The sequence below is a fragment of the Pseudophryne corroboree genome, chromosome 10, assembly GCF_028390025.1.
Source record: "Pseudophryne corroboree isolate aPseCor3 chromosome 10, aPseCor3.hap2, whole genome shotgun sequence".
In the NCBI taxonomy this organism is placed as follows: domain Eukaryota; kingdom Metazoa; phylum Chordata; class Amphibia; order Anura; family Myobatrachidae; genus Pseudophryne; species Pseudophryne corroboree.
Window position 1 is genome coordinate 270,356,799 of NC_086453.1, and position 18,684 is coordinate 270,375,482.

The window sequence follows — 18,684 nt, forward strand, 5'->3', positions numbered from 1 at the left end:
CACAGCAAAACTGCAAGTGACTTATACAGCATCACTTTGGACATATAGCAGCAGAGGACACCACCACTGTGACTGGTCACTGGACTGATGCTGCACAAGAGAGACACAACCCCTGGTCTGATGCAAGACAATACAGCAAAACTGCAAGGGGCTTATACAGCAGCCAGCAGCACTTTGGACATATAGCAGCAGAGGACACCAGTACTGTGACTGGCTGGACTGATGCAGCATAAGACACTGACTACACTGGACTGAGCAGCACAAGATAGCACTAGAATCGCCACCCCACTTTCCCGCCCCCACACAGACACTAAGGACAGAGACACGTCCTCTCACTACACTCTCCGAGACTGGAGTGAAAATGGCCCCGATGTGCGGCTTTTTATATGGAATCCAAATCCTGCGAGAATCCGACAGCGGGATGATGACGTTTTGCCTCATTCTGGTTTCCGAGTCAGGCAGGAAAACCTGAGCCGGACTCGGGTACGGTGGTTCGGTAAGGTTCGGATCTCAGGGATCTGAACCCGTTCATCTCTAATTTTATCCTTTATACAATTGAAATGTGTTATAATTAGTGATGAGCGGGTTCGGTTCCTCGGGAACCGAACACCCCCGAACTTCACCCATTTTACACGGTTCCGATGCAGACTCGAATCTTCCCGCCTTGCTCGGTTTTTCTTTGCATCATGTGCTGTGTGGGGACTATTTTTTAAATCTGCCATCCTGTCTGACACTGCACTGCCACTCCTAGATGGGCCAGGTGTTTGTGTCGGCCACTTGGGTCGCTTAGCTTAGCCATCCAGCGACCTCGGTGCAAATTTTAGGTGTGAGGTGTTCAGAATAGACTGGAAATGAGTGGAAATTATGGTTATTGAGGTTAATAATACTATGGGAGTAAAATGACCCCCAAATTCTATGATTTAAGCTGTTTTTGAGGGGTTTTTGTAAAAAAAACACCCGAATCCAAAACACACCCGAATCCGACAAAAAGTTTTCAGGGAGGTTTTGCCAAAACGCGTCCGAATCCAAAACACGGCCACGGAACCGAATCCAAAACCAAAACACAAAACCCGAAAAATTTCCGTGCACATCACTAGTTATAATGAAGACATTAAGGACATATACAAAGTATTCATTGAATTAAATCCTATTTGGACTTTTGGAATAGTATAATTAACTTGGTCACATTATGATTGTAAATGCATTGACACTGATGTTTTGTAATAATGCATTTGTCAGGTTTAACAAATTTGGGATTTTTCCCTGAACCTGATTGTTTAAATATCTGAATTTTCACATGCCTCTTTGTACTAACCAGATACAGTATGCGCCTTTCCAATTGAGCCAATTATAATAGTTAGAGTATCTTCTGTTGAGATGTACCTCAAAAAACATCTGTATAAAGTTATGATAATATTTCTTCAACAGGTGATTGGTCCTCATGTATATGAACTTTGTGCCTAATCGGTTAGACCAGTGTGTCCAAATACAAATTAATGTTGATGATTGATTAATTTAGAGTAAGGTAACATATTGATTGAAGATTCACTCTTATATTATCTTTGCTTTTCTCCATTTGTCCTGCCATACCATCAGCTTACCATATTATGTCATTTTTTGTCATTTTATTTTGTAAATGTTAAATTATTGTATAAGCAAATGTCCTAAAGATCTGTATTCTACATCCGTAGATACAGTATACCCCTGATAAAGTCTCGGCATGAGATGAAACGCGTTGGATTATCTGCCCTATTGTGGCCTCCAATCTACATGAATAGAAGGAGGAGAAAAAAGGATTTCTGTAACACAATGGACACCTTTTTGCTATGTTTAATGAACTTTTAATAAATATGTGAAATGAGAGGAACTTTATTGTCCTTTTAGATTTAAAGTGATATATCTCTCTCGCCAAAATTGGTGGTTCTTGCTGATGGTGTAACAATTTTGTGTTATAATTACATAAGAGGTGCCTCTTCACTACTGTTTATATATATATATATATATATATATATATATATATATATATATATATATATATATATATATATAAAAATAAATTTGTTTGTTGGTCTTTTTTTTTACCTTAATAATAAAATGTTACACACATGCACCAAACCTACCTGTTATATCTTTATTATTGGCAAAGTGACTATGCAGGATTCTCACCCCTGTAATGCTTATATCTGTATTACCATCTTAATTGTACAGGCAAGCTGTGTTTATTTGTTGCATCACAAATTGTTTTTTTGCAATCTATGTTTGCATTGTTGTATGTTAATTTATACTAATAAAAGTAAAAATTTGTTATGAGGATTAAAACATTTTTTTGGTGGAGATGAAGCTTAATTTGCTTAGCAAGAAATAAATGACTCAACCATGTGACATCCAGTGCGTCACCTTGAAGCAATATGTGACCCGTAATGTGGTAAATTACTGCTACTGCATAAAGAATATTTAAAGAATAAATATTCCCTAATCACTAGTTATCTGCAGGTGCCTCTAGTATGGTGGTCTCCTTCACAATTATTATTGTCAAGTAAATGCAGCATCTGGGAAACTGATTTGAAGTTCACAGGGTCTTTATCTTGTACCCACTCCCTTGGGGGCACTCCCAATTTACTAAGCTAAGCAGTCACTTATCAGGAACAAAATCATACATTTTACTAGTGGTTCTAGTAATGTATAAATCATGTATTGTATATCATTTATATAGAAAAAAAAAATAGAATACAAAATATGAGTTTTAACTGACATTTTATTTTTACGATTCTCTAAAGAACTTTAATATCCCCCCCAAAAAATAAAAAATAAATGTAGGATAAGATAATGTATTTCTTTCAACAGGTGCCAATAGTTATTCATAAGAAATAAGTTGCTTAATGCATAATATTTACCTACAAACTGTGGCTAAAAAAACACACCTGAATTTATGAATATATTCCCATTGATAAATTTATGAAAATATTCCCATATTCCCTAATTATTTTCCTGCATAAAAATAAATATTCAATCTGATTTAAACTTTTCCACTAACCAAAATGAGAAATGTTCTAGAAAAAATCAGATACTTTGGAGTGCAATTTTTTATAACTACTAGTTAATGCTCCTCAGAGCGGACACATAATTAGTATATAGAGTGAGAATCAGGGCCGACTCCAGGCCTACTGGCACCCTGAGCAAGAAAATGTCAAGGTGCCACAACCCCCCCCATGCGTGCGCCAAAGGCACTCCCGCTCCTGGAAAAGTGGGCATGGCCTCGCAACTTCATATTGTCAAACTACAAATAAATATATTTTTATACCCCCTCTACGCACCACACAATTCGCAGCCTTACACATAACGCCCACGGTAGTGTTCCTTAAGCATAATGGGGGTAATTCTGAGTTGATCGCAGCAGGAAGTTTGTTAGCAGTTGGGCAAAACCATGTGCACTGCAGTGGGGCAGATATAACATTTGCAGAGAGAGTTAGATTAGGGTGGGTTATTTTGTTTCTGTGCAGGGTAAATACTGGCTGCTTTATTTTTACACTGCAATTTAGATTTCAGTTTGAATTCACCCAACCCAAATCTAACTCTCTCTGCACATGTTATATCTGTCCCCCCTGCAGTGCACATGGTTTTGCCCAACTGCTAACAAATTTGCTGCTGCGATCAACTCAGAATTAGGCCCAATGTCTCCAGCATAGTGCCAAATACACATAATGACCGCAGTAGTGCAGTGCCAAATACACATGATATGCCCCCCAGCAGTGCCAGATACACATAATGAACTCAATAGTGTAGTACCAGATAAACATATGCCCCCAGCAGTGCCAGATAGACATGATATGCCCAACAGCAGTGCCAGATAGACATGATATGCCCCCCAGCAGTGCCAGATACACATGATATGCCCCCCAGCAGTGCCAGATACACAAGATATGCCCCCAGCAGTGCCCGCTACACATGATATGGACCCCAGCAGTGCCAGATACACATGATATGCTCCGCAGCAGTTCCATATACACATGATATGCCCCGCAGCAGTGCCAGCTACACCTGATATGCCTCCCAGCAGTACCAGCTACACCTGATATGCCCCCCAGCAGTGCCAGCTACACATGATATGCCCCGCAGCAGTGCCAGCTACACATGATATGCCCCGCAGCAGTGCCAGTTACACATGATATGCCCCCAGCAGTGCCAGCTACACATGATATGCCCCACAGCAGTGCCAGCTACACATGATATGCCCCCCAGCAGTGTCAGCTACACCTGATATGCCCCCAGCAGTGCAAGCTACACATGACATTCCCCCCAGCAGTGCCAGCTACACCTGATATGCCCCGCAGCAGTGCCAGTTACACATGATATGCCCCCAGCAGTGCCAGCTACACATGATATGCCCCACAGCAGTGCCAGCTACACATGATATGCCCCCAGCAGTGCCAGCTACACATGATATGCCCCGCAGCAGTGCCAGCTACACATGATATGCCCCCAGCAGTGCCAGCTACACATGATATGCCCCGCAGCAGTGCCAGTTACACATGATATGCCCCCAGCAGTGCCAGCTACACATGATATGCCCCACAGCAGTGCCAGCTACACATGATATGCCCCCAGCAGTGCCAGCTACACATGATATGCCCCGCAGCAGTGCCAGCTACACATGATATGCCCCCAGCAGTGCCAGCTACACATGATATGCCCCCAGCAGTGCCAGCTACACATGATATGCCCCCAGCAGTGCCAGCTACACATGATATGCCCCCAGCAGTGCCAGCTACACCTGATATGCCCCCCAGCAGTGCCAGCTACACATGATATGCCCCACAGCAGTGCCAGCTACACATGATATGCCCCACAGCAGTGCCAGCTACACATGATATGCCCCCAGCAGTGCCAGCTACACATGATATGCCCCGCAGCAGTGCCAGCTACACATGATATGCCCCCAGCAGTGCCAGCTACACATGATATGCCCCCAGCAGTGCCAGCTACACATGATATGCCCCACAGCAGTGCCAGCTACACATGATATGCCCCCAGCAGTGCCAGCTACACATGATATGCCCCGCAGCAGTGCCAGCTACACATGATATGCCCCCAGCAGTGCCAGCTACACATGATATGCCCCCAGCAGTGCCAGCTACACATGATATGCCCCCAGCAGTGCCAGCTACACCTGATATGCCCCCCAGCAGTGCCAGCTACACATGATATGCCCCGCAGCAGTGCCAGCTACACATGATATGCCCCGCAGCAGTGCCAGTTACACATGATATGCCCCCAGCAGTGCCAGCTACACATGATATGCCCCACAGCAGTGCCAGCTACACATGATATGCCCCCAGCAGTGCCAGCTACACATGATATGCCCCGCAGCAGTGCCAGCTACACATGATATGCCCCCAGCAGTGCCAGCTACACATGATATGCCCCGCAGCATTGCCAGATACACATATGCCCCTCAGCAGTGCCAGATACACATGTCCCCACAGTGCCAGATACATATATGCCCCCACAGTGCCAGATACATATATGCCCTCAGTGCCAGATACATATATGCCCCCAGTGTAAGATACATATCTGTCCCCACAGTGCCAGATACACATGTCCCCACAGTGCCAGATGTGCCCCAGTACCAGATACATATATGCCCCCAGTGCCAGATACAAATATGCCCCCAGTGCCAGATACAAATATGCCCCAAAGTGCCAGATATGCCCCCAATGCCAGATACACATGCCCCACAGTGCCAGATATGCACCCCTAAAGTGCTGCTCACCGCGCTGCTGCTGATGCTGCCGATGGTTCTCTTTGGCGGGGAGGCTGCTGCTCCTGTATGTGAGGGTGGGGAGGAGACCGCAGCGTGCGCCTCTCCTTCCCCTCAGTCTCCGGTGGCGGTTCTCCAATTAGGCGCCGGTCCACGAGCCAATCAAAGCTCGCAGTCCGACAGCCAATCTGAAGCCTCAGCTGCCGGTTCACGAGCTCTGATTGGCTCACGGGCCGACGCCACTTATGTAGGCGCTTGTGGGAGGCGACCGGCGGACGGATGCTGCAGTGTAGGGACTTGGCTCCAGGCAGGGCAGGTTCCAATATGGCGTCGCGAGCTAGCGGCGCCCATTAAGTGTGGCGCCCTGTTCGGCCACTCTATTTGGAACGTGCCTGGAACCGGCCCTGTAGAGGATAGATGCACAGACCCTCTTCTACATTTGACAAGGTTACTAGCAAGGCCCCACTTACAACAAACATTTAACAAATGTTCTGTAACTAAACACAGCGTTTCACAGATGCAGAGAAATCACTCAGGCATTTGCAAAATTAATAGAAGAATGTTATTCTCAGCTTTCCTAAAACTATTGCGTAGCACTAATAGATGCTTTGTAGGCGGTAGAAAATAGTTTCTCATCCTTGTATAACTGTACAGTATTAGTCAAGAATGCAAAGGATGAAATGTAGAGACAGCAGCATTTTCATTGTCAGGGACACAGGGATCTAGGATTAAAGTGTAACTATAATCACCGCACATACGTACATTGGTGTCTTCAAAACATCAATTATGGCATTGCCTTGAGCGCTGTGGATTACAAATAGAAATGTTCTTTTGTAATTGTGTTTTCATTCCTCTACCATAAACTGCGGCAATCTATAATTACCCAATATCCTGCTGTAAGTCAGTCTACATTTTAACGTAAAATTACACTGGAACATTACTTATTTGACAAGTAAGGAGTTTTCATGCTGGGTAAAGAAGTATCCAATATACACAGATACAGTGCTGTAGAAACCCGAGAGGCAAGAAAAGGACTGAATTACAGGTATAAATACTAAGACTGGGTACACACCTGAAAGATCTACAGTATCTGCAGACCACCTCTCGTGCTGATTAAATGGGCGATTTGGTAACTATACACACTTACCAATCGGCTGCTCACTATATCTGGGTAGACATCACAAGTGGGCAGGCATCTAAATTTGCACTCTCAGGGGTAAATTTACTAAGGTCCCGATTTTGACCGAGATGCCGTTTTTTCATCAAAGTGTCATCTCGGTAATTTACTAAGCAATAATCACGGCAGTGATGAGGGCATTCGTAATTTTTTGGAAGTCCAACAAAAAAAATTACGAATGAATACACCATCGGTCAAAACGCGGCTGTTTAAGTATGAATCTCGGTAATTTACTAAGAAGTGCAAAGCAAAAAACAAACAAACACTGCCGTGAAAAATTACAACTCGTAAAAAAGTGCTAAAAAAAAACAGACCTGCTTTTTTTTTCCGTGATTGGATAGGCATGCACGGATCCATGAGATCCGTGCATGTATATCAGTGGGAAGGGGTGGGAAAGTGTTTATTTTCTTTAAAAAAATTGCGTGGGGTCCCCCCTCCTAAGCATAACCAGCCTCGGGCTCTTTGAGCCGATCCTGGTTGCAGAAATATGGGGAAAAAATTGACAGGGGTTCCCCCATATTTAAGCAACCAGCATTGGGCTCTGCGCCTGGTCCTGGTTCCAAAAATACGGGGGACAAAAAGAGTAGGGGTCCCCCGTATTTTTAAAACCAGCACCGGGCTCCACTAGCTGGACAGATAATGCCACAGCCGGGGGTCACTTTGATATAGTGCCCTGCGGCCGTGGCATCAAAAATCCAACTAGTCACCCCTGGCCGGGGTACCCTGGGGGAGTGGGGACCCCTTCAATCAAGGGGTCCGCCCCCCCAGCCACCCAAGGGCCAGGGGTGAAGCCCGAGGCTGTCCCCCCCCCATCCAATGGGCAGCGGATGGGGAGGCTGATAGCCTTTTGTGATAATGAAAAGATATTGTTTTTAGTAGCAGTACTACAAGGCCCAGCAAGCCTCCCCCGCATGCTGGTACTTGGAGAACCACAAGTACCAGCATGCGACGGAAAAACGGGCCCGCTGGTACCTGTAGTACTACTACTAAAAAAATACCCAAAAAAAGACAAGACACACACACCGTGAAAGTAAAGATTTATTACATACATGCACACAAACATACATACATACTTACCTTATGTTCACACGCAGGTCGGTCCTCTTCTCCAGTAGAATCCAAGGGGTACCTGTTGAATAAATTCTACTCACCAGATCGCGGGTCCCAGGCTCCTCGGGGCATCCATTTGTAATCCACGTACTTGCATAAAATAAGAAAACGGAAAGCCGAGCCACGAACTGAAAGGGGCCCCATGTTTTCACATGGGACTCCTTTCCCCGAATGCCAGAAACCCACTCTGACTGATGTCTAAGTGGGTTTCTTCAGCCAATCAGGGAGTGCTACGTTGTAGCACTCTCCTGATCGGCTGTGTGCTCCTGTACTGAGTGACAGGCGGCACACGGCAGTGTTACAATGTAGCGCCTATGCGCTCCATTGTAACCAATGGTGGGAACTTTCTGCCCTGCGGTTGACCTAAAGTGACGTCACCGCTGAGCAGAAAGTTCCCACCATTGGTTACAATGGAGCGCATAGGCGCTACATTGTAACACTGCCGTGTGCCGCCTGTCACTCAGTACAGGAGCACACAGCCGATCAGGAGAGTGCTACAACGTAGCACTCCCTGATTGGCTGAAGAAACCCACTTAGACATCAGTCAGAGTGGGTTTCTGGCATTCGGGGAAAGGAGTCCCATGTGAAAACATGGGGCCCCTTTCAGTTCGTGGCTCGGCTTTCCGTTTTCTTATTTTATGCAAGTACGTGGATTACAAATGGATGCCCCGAGGAGCCTGGGACCCGCGATCTGGTGAGTAGAATTTATTCAACAGGTACCCCTTGGATTCTACTGGAGAAGAGGACCGACCTGCGTGTGAACATAAGGTAAGTATGTATGTATGTTTGTGTGCATGTATGTAATAAATCTTTACTTTCACGGTGTGTGTGTTTTGTCTTTTTTTGGGTATTTTTTTAGTAGTAGTACTACAGGTACCAGCGGGCCCGTTTTTCCGTCGCATGCTGGTACTTGTGGTTCTCCAAGTACCAGCATGCGGGGGAGGCTTGCTGGGCCTTGTAGTACTGCTACTAAAAACAATATCTTTTCATTATCACAAAAGGCTATCAGCCTCCCCATCCGCAGCCCATTGGATGGGGGGGGGGGGGGACAGCCTCGGGCTTCACCCCTGGCCCTTGGGTGGCTGGGGGGGGGACCCCTTGATTGAAGGGGTCCCCACTCCCCCAGGGTACCCCGGCCAGGGGTGACTAGTTGGATTTTTGATGCCACGGCCGCAGGGCACTATATCAAAGTGACCCCCGGCTGTGGCATTATCTGTCCAGCTAGTGGAGCCCGGTGCTGGTTTTACAAATACGGGGGACCCCTACTCTTTTTGTCCCCCGTATTTATGGAACCAGGACCAGGCGCAGAGCCCGATGCTGGTTGCTTAAATATGGGGGAACCCCTGTCATTTTTTTACCCATATTTCTGCAACCAGGATCGGCTCAAAGAGCCCGAGGCTGGTTATGCTTAGGAGGGGGGACCCCACGCAATTTTTTTTAAGGATTTTACAGTGTTTAATTTAAAAAAAAAAAAAAAAATGAACCCCAGCACGGATCACACAGATCCGGCCGAGATTCATTGTAAAAAAGTCGGCAGTGTTTTGCTAATCACTGCCGTAAAAAACTGAAAAAAAAAAACGAATGACATCGACATCGGAAAACCCGAAAAGGCAAAATACGGCAGCTTAGTAAATCCATCGTAACAAATTCAAAAAGTTGCAGTTTTACACTTTCGATGTCATTCGTGATTATTCTCCCACCAAATCGGGAGAATTACGAATCTTAGTAAATGTACCCCTCAGTTGTGATGTCACTGTTTGGCAGTTCCTGCGGCCGGCCAAAGGGCCGGTTGGTATGGAAAATCTGCATACACACGCAGATGAAAAGATAAACTGTATCTAGTATCTACTAGATATATCATCTTTAATTGTGCAGCCGGGCCAATCAGATATGTTTGGGAATTACTTTGTTCGCTGACATATCTTCTGTACTGGATGTAGTTATGTGACTGGCGGTCAGGAGACCGCCGGTCACAACACCTCCATTCAAAGTCCCGCCCCCTGAGAATACCGACAGTCGGCATGCCGACTAGCAGGGACTATTTCCACTCGTGGGCGTCTACGGCACCCATAGAGTGGGACTAGAACCTGTGGCGACTGCAGGTCACCACCGAGTCTGCAAGGATCTTGTTGCGCCCCCCCCACCCCCGCCCACCCCCCGCGGCATTCCGCTGCCAGGATACATGCGAAGGTATACTGACCACTGGTCACGCATACCCAACCCCTTCTGTACACTTGCTCAGGTGCACTAGGCAATATATCGTTCATCAGCTGAACGGATGATGTATTGCATAGTGTGTACCCAACAAAGGGGGAGATTTACTAAGCAGTTGTTCTGAATTTGTTTGCATGTTACTACAGTTTACCTACGGGTTTTAGAGCTAAAGCATTGATTAACTAATCAGCAATATGGAGGCTGAAAATCAAATGCATTTAATGTGTAGCAGTATGCACAATCCCTGCTGATTACTTCAAAGTGCATGTGTACACAGCAAACCACCAGCTTTCAGGACAAAACTTGTCAGTGTTTCAAATATGCATTTTTACTGTGTGTATTCAATTTGGTTTATAAAATAAATGGAATTTTGACATCACACAACATATACTGTGTAAAAATCATAACACTCATATCTTTGATAGTGGCCACAACAGACAAAGGGGGTCATTCCGAGTTGTTTGCTCGTTGACGATTTTCGCAATGGAGCGATTAAGGTGAAAATGCGCATGCGCTAAGTATTTTAGCACAAAACTTAGTAGCTTTACTCATGTCCGAACGAAGAATTTTCATCGTTGAAGTGATCGGAGTGTGATTGACAGGAAGTGGGTGTCTCTGGGTGGAAACTGGCCGTTTTCTGGGAGTGTGCAGAAAAACACAGGCGTGCCAGGATAAAACGCGGGAGTGGCTGGCCGAACGAAGGGCTTGTTTGTGACATCAAACCAGGAACGAAACGGCCTAAGCTGATCGCAGTGTAGGAGTAAGTCTCGAGCTACTCAGAAACTGCTTAGAATTTTCTATTCGCAATTCTGCTAATTTTTCGTTCGCAATTCTGCTAAACTAAAATACACTCCCAGAGGGCGGCGGCCTAGCGTGTACAATGCTGCTAAAATCTGCTAGCGAGCGAACAACTCGGAATGACCCCAAAAAAACAGTGTATAGTGGAGGAGAGAACAGTTGAGTAGTTTTTCTGAAATTACATAATTAGCTGTTTCTGAAAGCTGTCCTGTGCTTTTTTTCTTGTCTTGTTTCTTATTTGATAATTATTACTGTTTATGGTGTTTTTTGCTTTAGTCCTGTTTGTGTTATTTGTTTGGGAGTTGGGTGTCAATTAGAGATGAGTGGGTTCGGTTCCTCGGAATCCGAACCCGCCCGAACTTCAGGTTTTTTTACACGGGGCCGAGCGACTCGGATCTTCCCGCCTTGCTCGGTTAACCCGAGCGCGCCCGAACGTCATCATCCCGCTGTCGGATTCTCGCGAGACTCGGATTCTATATAAGGAGCCGCGCGTCGCCGCCATTTTCACACGTGCATTGAGATTGATAGGGAGAGGACGTGGCTGGCGTCCTCTCCGTTTAGACTAGAGTACTAGAGAGAGACACACATTTTGGGGAGCATATTATTAGGAGGAGTACTACTTGCTGCTGATAGTGTGACCAGTGACCACCAGTTTAATTAATCCGTTCTCTGCCTGAAAAAAAACGACACACAGTGTGACACAGTCACATACCATATCTGTGCTCAGCCCAGTGTGCTGCATCATATGTAATACTGTATATCATTCTCTGACTGTGCTGAGTGCTCACTGCTCACACAGCTTAATTGTGGGGGAGACTGGGGAGCAGTTATAGCAGGAGTACATATTTTAAGTACAGTGCACACTTTTGCTGCCAGAGTGCAACTGCCAGTGTGACTGACCAGTGACCACTGACCACCAGTATTGTGATTGTCTGCTGACCACCAGTATATTGTGATTGTCTGCCTGAAAAAGTTAAACACTCGTCGTGTGGTGTTTTTATAAACGCATTCTGCAGACAGTGTCTAGCAGGTCCGTCATTACATAATATATACCTGTCCGGCTGCAGTACTAGTGTGATATATATATATATTAATTTTATCTCATTATCATCCAGTCTATATTAGCAGCAGACACAGTACAGTAGTCCACGGCTGTAGCTACCTCTGTGTCGGCAGTCGCTCGTCCATCCATAATTGTATACCACCTACCCGTGTTTTTTTTTTTTTCCTATCTTCTTGATACTAGTAGCTTACTTTAGGAGTCTGCAGTGCTGACAGACAGTGTCCAGCAGGTCCGTCATTACATAATATATACCTGTCCGGCTGCAGTACTAGTGTGATATATATATATATATATTTTAATTTTATCTCATTATCATCCAGTCTATATTAGCAGCAGACACAGTACGGTAGTCCATGGCTGTAGCTACCTCTGTGTCGGCAGTCGCTCGTCCATCCATAATTGTATACCACCTACCCGTGGTTTTTTTTTTTTTCTATCTTCTTGATACTAGTAGCTTACTTTAGGAGTCTGCAGTGCTGACAGACAGTGTCCAGCAGGTCCGTCATTACATAATATATACCTGTCCGGCTGCAGTACTAGTGTGATATATATATATATATATTTTAATTTTCTCTCATTATCATCCAGTCTATATTAGCAGCAGACACAGTACGGTAGTCCACGGCTGTAGCTACCTCTGTGTCGGCAGTCGCTCGTCCATCCATAATTGTATACCACCTACCCGTGGTTTTTTTTTTCTATCTTCTTGATACTAGTAGCTTACTTTAGGAGTCTGCAGTGCTGAGTCTGACAGACAGTGTCCAGCAGGTCCGTCATTACATAATATATACCTGTCCGGCTGCAGTACTAGTGTGATATATATATATATATTTTAATTTTATCTCATTATCATCCAGTCTATATTAGCAGCAGACACAGTACGGTAGTCCACGGCTGTAGCTACCTCTGTGTCGGCAGTCGCTCGTCATCCATTAGTATACTAGTATCCATCCATCTCCATTGTTTACCTGAGGTGCCTTTTAGTTGTGCCTATTAAAATATGGAGAACAAAAATGTTGAGGTTCCAAAAATAGGGAAAGATCAAGATCGACTTCCACCTCGTGCTGAAGCTGCTGCCACTAGTCATGGCCGAGACAATGAAATGCCAGCAACGTCGTCTGCCAAGGCCGATGCCCAATGTCATAGTACAGAGCATGTAAACTCCAAAACACCAAATATCAGTAAAAAAAGGACTCAAAAATCTAAAATAAAATTGTCGGAGGAGAAGCGTAAACTTGCCAATATGCCATTTACCACACGGAGTGGCAAGGAACGGCTGAGGCCCTGGCCTATGTTCATGGCTAGTGGTTCAGCTTCACATGAGGATGGAAGCACTCAGCCTCTCGCTAGAAAAATGAAAAGACTCAAGCTGGCAAAAGCACAGCAAAGAACTGTGCGTTCTTCGAAATCCCAAATCCACAAGGAGAGTCCAATTGTGTCGGTTGCGATGCCTGACCTTCCCAACACTGGACGTGAAGAGCATGCGCCTTCCACCATTTGCACGCCCCCCTGCAAGTGCTGGAAGGAGCACCCGCAGTCCAGTTCCTGATAGTCAGATTGAAGATGTCAGTGTTGAAGTACACCAGGATGAGGAGGATATGGGTGTTGCTGGCGCTGGGGAGGAAATTGACAAGGAGGATTCTGATGGTGAGGTGGTTTGTTTAAGTCAGGCACCCGGGGAGACACCTGTTGTCCGTGGGAGGAATATGGCCATTGACATGCCTGGTGAAAATACAAAAAAAATCAGCTCTTCGGTGTGGAAGTATTTCAACAGAAATGCGGACAACATTTGTCCAGCCGTGTGTTGCCTTTGTCAAGCTAAAACAGGAGAGGAGAAAGACTCTATGTTGGGGCACTCTTCATTTAGACATTTAAAACATAACTTTTAATAATTATATTAAAAATAAAGTGACACAGTTTATAAAGATTTGTTTACAAATAATGGTGCATATTAATTATGCTTATCTTGACAATTTATCAAAATAGATGTAGTGATAATAAACGCCTTGGTGAAAATTATTAGTAATTAATAAATAAGTTTTGGTCCCAGAGAGAAAATACATTGGTTTTAGTTTCCTCCGTGTTTATGGGTGCTTGCGATATAAAAGTGGATATATGTGATGTAACGATTTTGGATGTTGCCTATGAGGGTTCTTATACACCTTCTGCTCTATGTTTAGGCAGCTGTGTACCCGGGAAGGCTTTTACTTGATGAATATTGTATCATTTGACTTTTTGCTACAGACAGAAGTCTGAAAGTGCGAATAAGTGCTAATTTGGTATGAGGATATACTAACCAAACTATTTGTAAAATAGAGAAAATCATTAATGAAGACAAAGAGATAGTTTTGTATGTAACGTATTTGATGGTACCTGCCAAAGTTTTAAGATATAAAAGAGATAGGGTAAAGAAAAGAATAGAAAAGTCGAAGGGGGTGTCTTACTTCTGCTGTTCAGCTGGGTTGTTTACTGCACCTGGTGTTCACTGCTGGTCCCCTACACAGTTACTGATCAGGCCTGCCACAGATTTGCTTCCAAGATCAAACGGGATCAGGCGTATCCTGTGGAGTATGGCCGTAATCTGCTGAATGAGAGAGTATGACTACCAAGATGCTTCTGCTGTCCAAATTAATGGATGAGAGAGCATGAAAATTGAAGGCTGTATTTCAGAAAGAACATATGAAGGTAATCTTTTGGCTAATATTGCTAATAAAGAACTGATAACCCTAATATCTTGTCATTATTATTGGTCTATACAGATATACATATATTGCTAATCTGGAGATAGAAGCAGGTACGTAACAGTTTTATCTCCACATATTGGGATTATTGGTGTGAAAAAGAGATGGAAAAACATTCAGTTTTAAAAGGAAAAAAAGGGGGAGAGAAAAATATCCCTAATCTACCTTGCAATAAGGATATTTTTGCAGAAAATAAAGTTTTCCTAATCTTTAGTGCTAAACAAATATCGGTGCCCTGTTGTCACTAATTTGATAACAGATTAGTTTATAGTTTGTACAATAGAGAATAGCAAATATTCTGAACATACTAATTTGCTCTTTGTAAGATAAAAACTGATATAGTACATAAATTGCTGTTTTAAAGATAAAGGCTAATAATGTGTTTAAATCACATAAATGTGTACATCACAGTTTTTAACTCCTTAGTGCATAACAAACATCAGTGCATTATTGTTATTCCATTGCTATATATATTAGTGCACATAGGCAGAATAAAGTATAATGAAGGAGGTAATTTGATGCATATAAAGTATTATTGAAGATAATCCCTAGATAAATAATAATAAAGAGAAATAATGTGATATACTAAATCTTGTTGCCCAAAATGGGCGCTTACTAAACCGATGTATTCCTTGTCTGGGAGTGGGCTGCGCAGTCCCACTGGATCCCACTAGACCAAACGGACCGTTTCACTGTAATGTAGGCTTGCTCACTGGTGATTAGTATGGCTCAGAATGAGGGTATATATGATGCAGGTTTAATTACCTGGGTTGCCGCCGGTGATTCTAACGAACGCGCCGTGTGTGACTGGCGGTTCCGGAAATGACGTCGGACGGTAGTCAAGGGAACGCTTTGCGTTCCACAGCCTCTGCATTCGGCTGTTTCCGGGAGAGGGCTCCCAGTGGCGTCTAGCGTGTGACGCATGTTGAGGGGCGGGGAGATCTGGCGGAGGTTTCCGGGAGAGGACTCCCAGGGGCGTCTAACGTGTGACGCATGTTAAGGGGTGGGGAGATCTGGTAGTAGTCATGGAAACACAGATACTAGTGTCGGCTACTTGGGTTAGGAGGCGAAATGACTGTTTAGGTTGTAGTCATGGAGACATGATCGTCGTAATGGGCTGATGAGGTTATGTGGAGACATTTAATGTTATAGTATATACCCGGCCTGGAATTTATTAAAACAGCATTGATAATTATAAAAAGTTATTATAGATTTCCCATATAGAGATATATATAACAAAGGTAAAAATAGAGATATTAAAAATTGAGAATACAAATAAAGATGAAAATAAATATGAGATAATATCAATAAATATAAAAATTATATATGTAAGATATGGGTAAATAATATTAGGTCAACTGGGGCTTATGAAAAACCTGTTATGATGTATGTCTATGTATAGACATTGTAAGGAGATGTTAATAGTGAGAGACAGAGGAGAAAAATGATGAATGATAAAAATATAAATATTCATTATCAGAAATAAGGGGGATGTATAAAAAGTACTCACTACTTAAAAAGTGAAAGATGTGTTATATATTATAGCAAAAAATGAGATAATAATTTGTTTGGCTGCTGGTAATAAGTTGTATGATTGTCCTTAATTGAGGGGGGGTTTAATGCATGTAAGAAAAAATGTAAGAGGATAATAATTAAACAATATTAATTAATTAATAATAAAGGGGAATATTAATATTAATAATGAGGATTTAATAACCTTCTCTCACCCCCACCTCATAAAATATGTTTAATGATTCCCCTTCAGAGTCCCGCTCCTCAGTGCCTTCTTGGAGGATGTCTCCACCCCCAGTTGTCTTTTGTGCAGCGCGTCTACTCGACACTAACGCTGCAGACGGAGGGGAGACGATCAAGCCTGTGGGCACAGACTCAGGGGCAGGGCTGTTACAAGACATATCCAGTGCGAACAGTAACCCCCCCTTAAATAACTGAAAAATGTAGTACACCAACAAAGAGGTGTGGTCCAACTGCAAAGAACGTAGCCACACACATCCACATTCACATATGCACACACACGCAAATGCACACATCCACATTTGCACACACACGCAAATGCACACAGCTACATTCACATATGCACACACACGCAAATGCACACAGCCACTTTCACATATGCACACACACGCAAATGCACACAGCCACTTTCACAAATGCACACAGCCACTTTCACATATGCACATACACGCAAATGCACACAGCCACTTTCACATATGCACACACACGCAAATGCACACAGCCACTTTCACATATGCATATACACGCAAATGCACACAGCCACTTTCACATATGCACACACACGCAAATGCACACAGCCACATTCACATATGCACACAGCCACATTGGCACATTGCAGCCAGTGTCCCAAACACTAAACAAAGCACTTGTTAGTGTCTGAGCTGGGTGTGTGCAGTACAGCCTGTGCCCAGCACTCTCCCCCATCAGTCCACTCTAATCTAACCTGCTGTTGCTCCTCAGAGTCCCTCACCTAACACCACGAGCTGGAGCTGATGCTGCGATGGGAGTTTGGGACAGAGACAGATCGCAGGGCAGTGAGGAGGCGGGCACACTTCTGTCAATCCTCGCCTCCTCCTCCACTCTAATGAATCCTGTGTACTGGGACAGGGGCTTAGACACCGGCCACGGCACGCAGCCTTGTAAGGGACTGTATTGCTGGCAGCGGGCATCCCGGGCGTTTCCACGTGTCACCCGCCCTCCAGTAGAAACATCAAGGGTGTAGCCGTAGGGGATTATTCTATTTCTCTCCAGGCTCCGACACGGGCACAGCTCTCCCAGCAGCTGCCGCTGGGAGTGCTGTTGCTGGCGGTGGAACCTGTAGACAGTAGAACTGTCAGTGGACAGCAGCTTAGACCTGGAGGGCCCGGGGTACTTACCCCCTGGGTCCCCTCTTAATCCGGCACTGGAATAACCTATAATAATATAAAAGTTGGCATGGTTAATATATTAAAACACTTTTATTTGGCAAATATCTCATGTATATCACAGAAATAGTAAAGTGACAATCAGCTTTCAATCTGAGCTAAAATCACATATGTTTAAAAAGTACATGAAGTAATATGTTACAGTTTATGCCCCTGTTCCAATAATACAGAATACATTTCAGTATATCTGTTCCTAGTATAGTCCCTGGGGGGGTGATAGGCAGTCTATTGATGAGCACAAAATCAGCAGCATTGAATAGTTACCGCAGCTGATGGTAGGGTCACAATCCTACACCAGGTACAAGTAGTCAATCAAATGCATTGGGTATGGTTGACTGGCGGCCGGGATCCTGGCAGTCAGCATACCGACGTCGGGATCCCGGCCGCCAGAATGCGACCTTGTCCATTGTGACCCTACCATCAGCTGCGGTAACTATTCACTGCTGTTGATTTTGTGCTCATCAATAGACTGCCTATCACCCCTCAGGGACTATACTAGGAACAGGTATATTGAAAAGTATTCTGTATTATTGGAACAGGGGCATAAATTGTTACATATTACTTCATTTACTTTTTAAACATATGTGATTTTAATGCTAATTGCAAGCTGATTGTCACGTTACTATTTCTGTGATATACATGGGATATTTGCCATATGAAAGTGTTTTAATATATTAACCATGCCATCTCTTTTATATTATTATATTATTCTGTTGAGCGCTGTTTCATCATGTATTTTGTTTCAGGGCGTAACTAACCTCTACGTATTAACAGCTGCTGTGGAAACGCTGCCCTTGTAGCACCTGGAATAGGGGCACAGGTTCCCATACTCGGTCCTCAGGACCCCACACGGTTCATGTTTTGCA

General features: G+C 44.1%; 1 protein-coding gene across 2 annotated transcripts in view; it reads right to left on the reverse strand.

The window, feature by feature from the left end:
* The window catches only part of LOC134966492 (uncharacterized), a 261,433-nt gene extending 245,743 nt beyond the window's left edge, over positions 1–15,690 (reverse strand). Inside the window, exons 1-3 of one of the 2 annotated variants that reach the window (XM_063943268.1) lie at positions 15,627–15,690; positions 14,565–14,701; positions 6,521–6,562 (exon numbers count right to left, since the gene is read on the reverse strand). The gene's annotated coding sequence lies outside the window, so the exon portion shown is untranslated. Of the gene's footprint in view, positions 1–6,520; positions 6,563–14,564; positions 14,705–15,626 lie in introns of both variants that reach the window. The other variant, XM_063943269.1, reaches the window with a different exon arrangement.
* Positions 15,691–18,684: the final 2,994 nt, after the last annotated feature.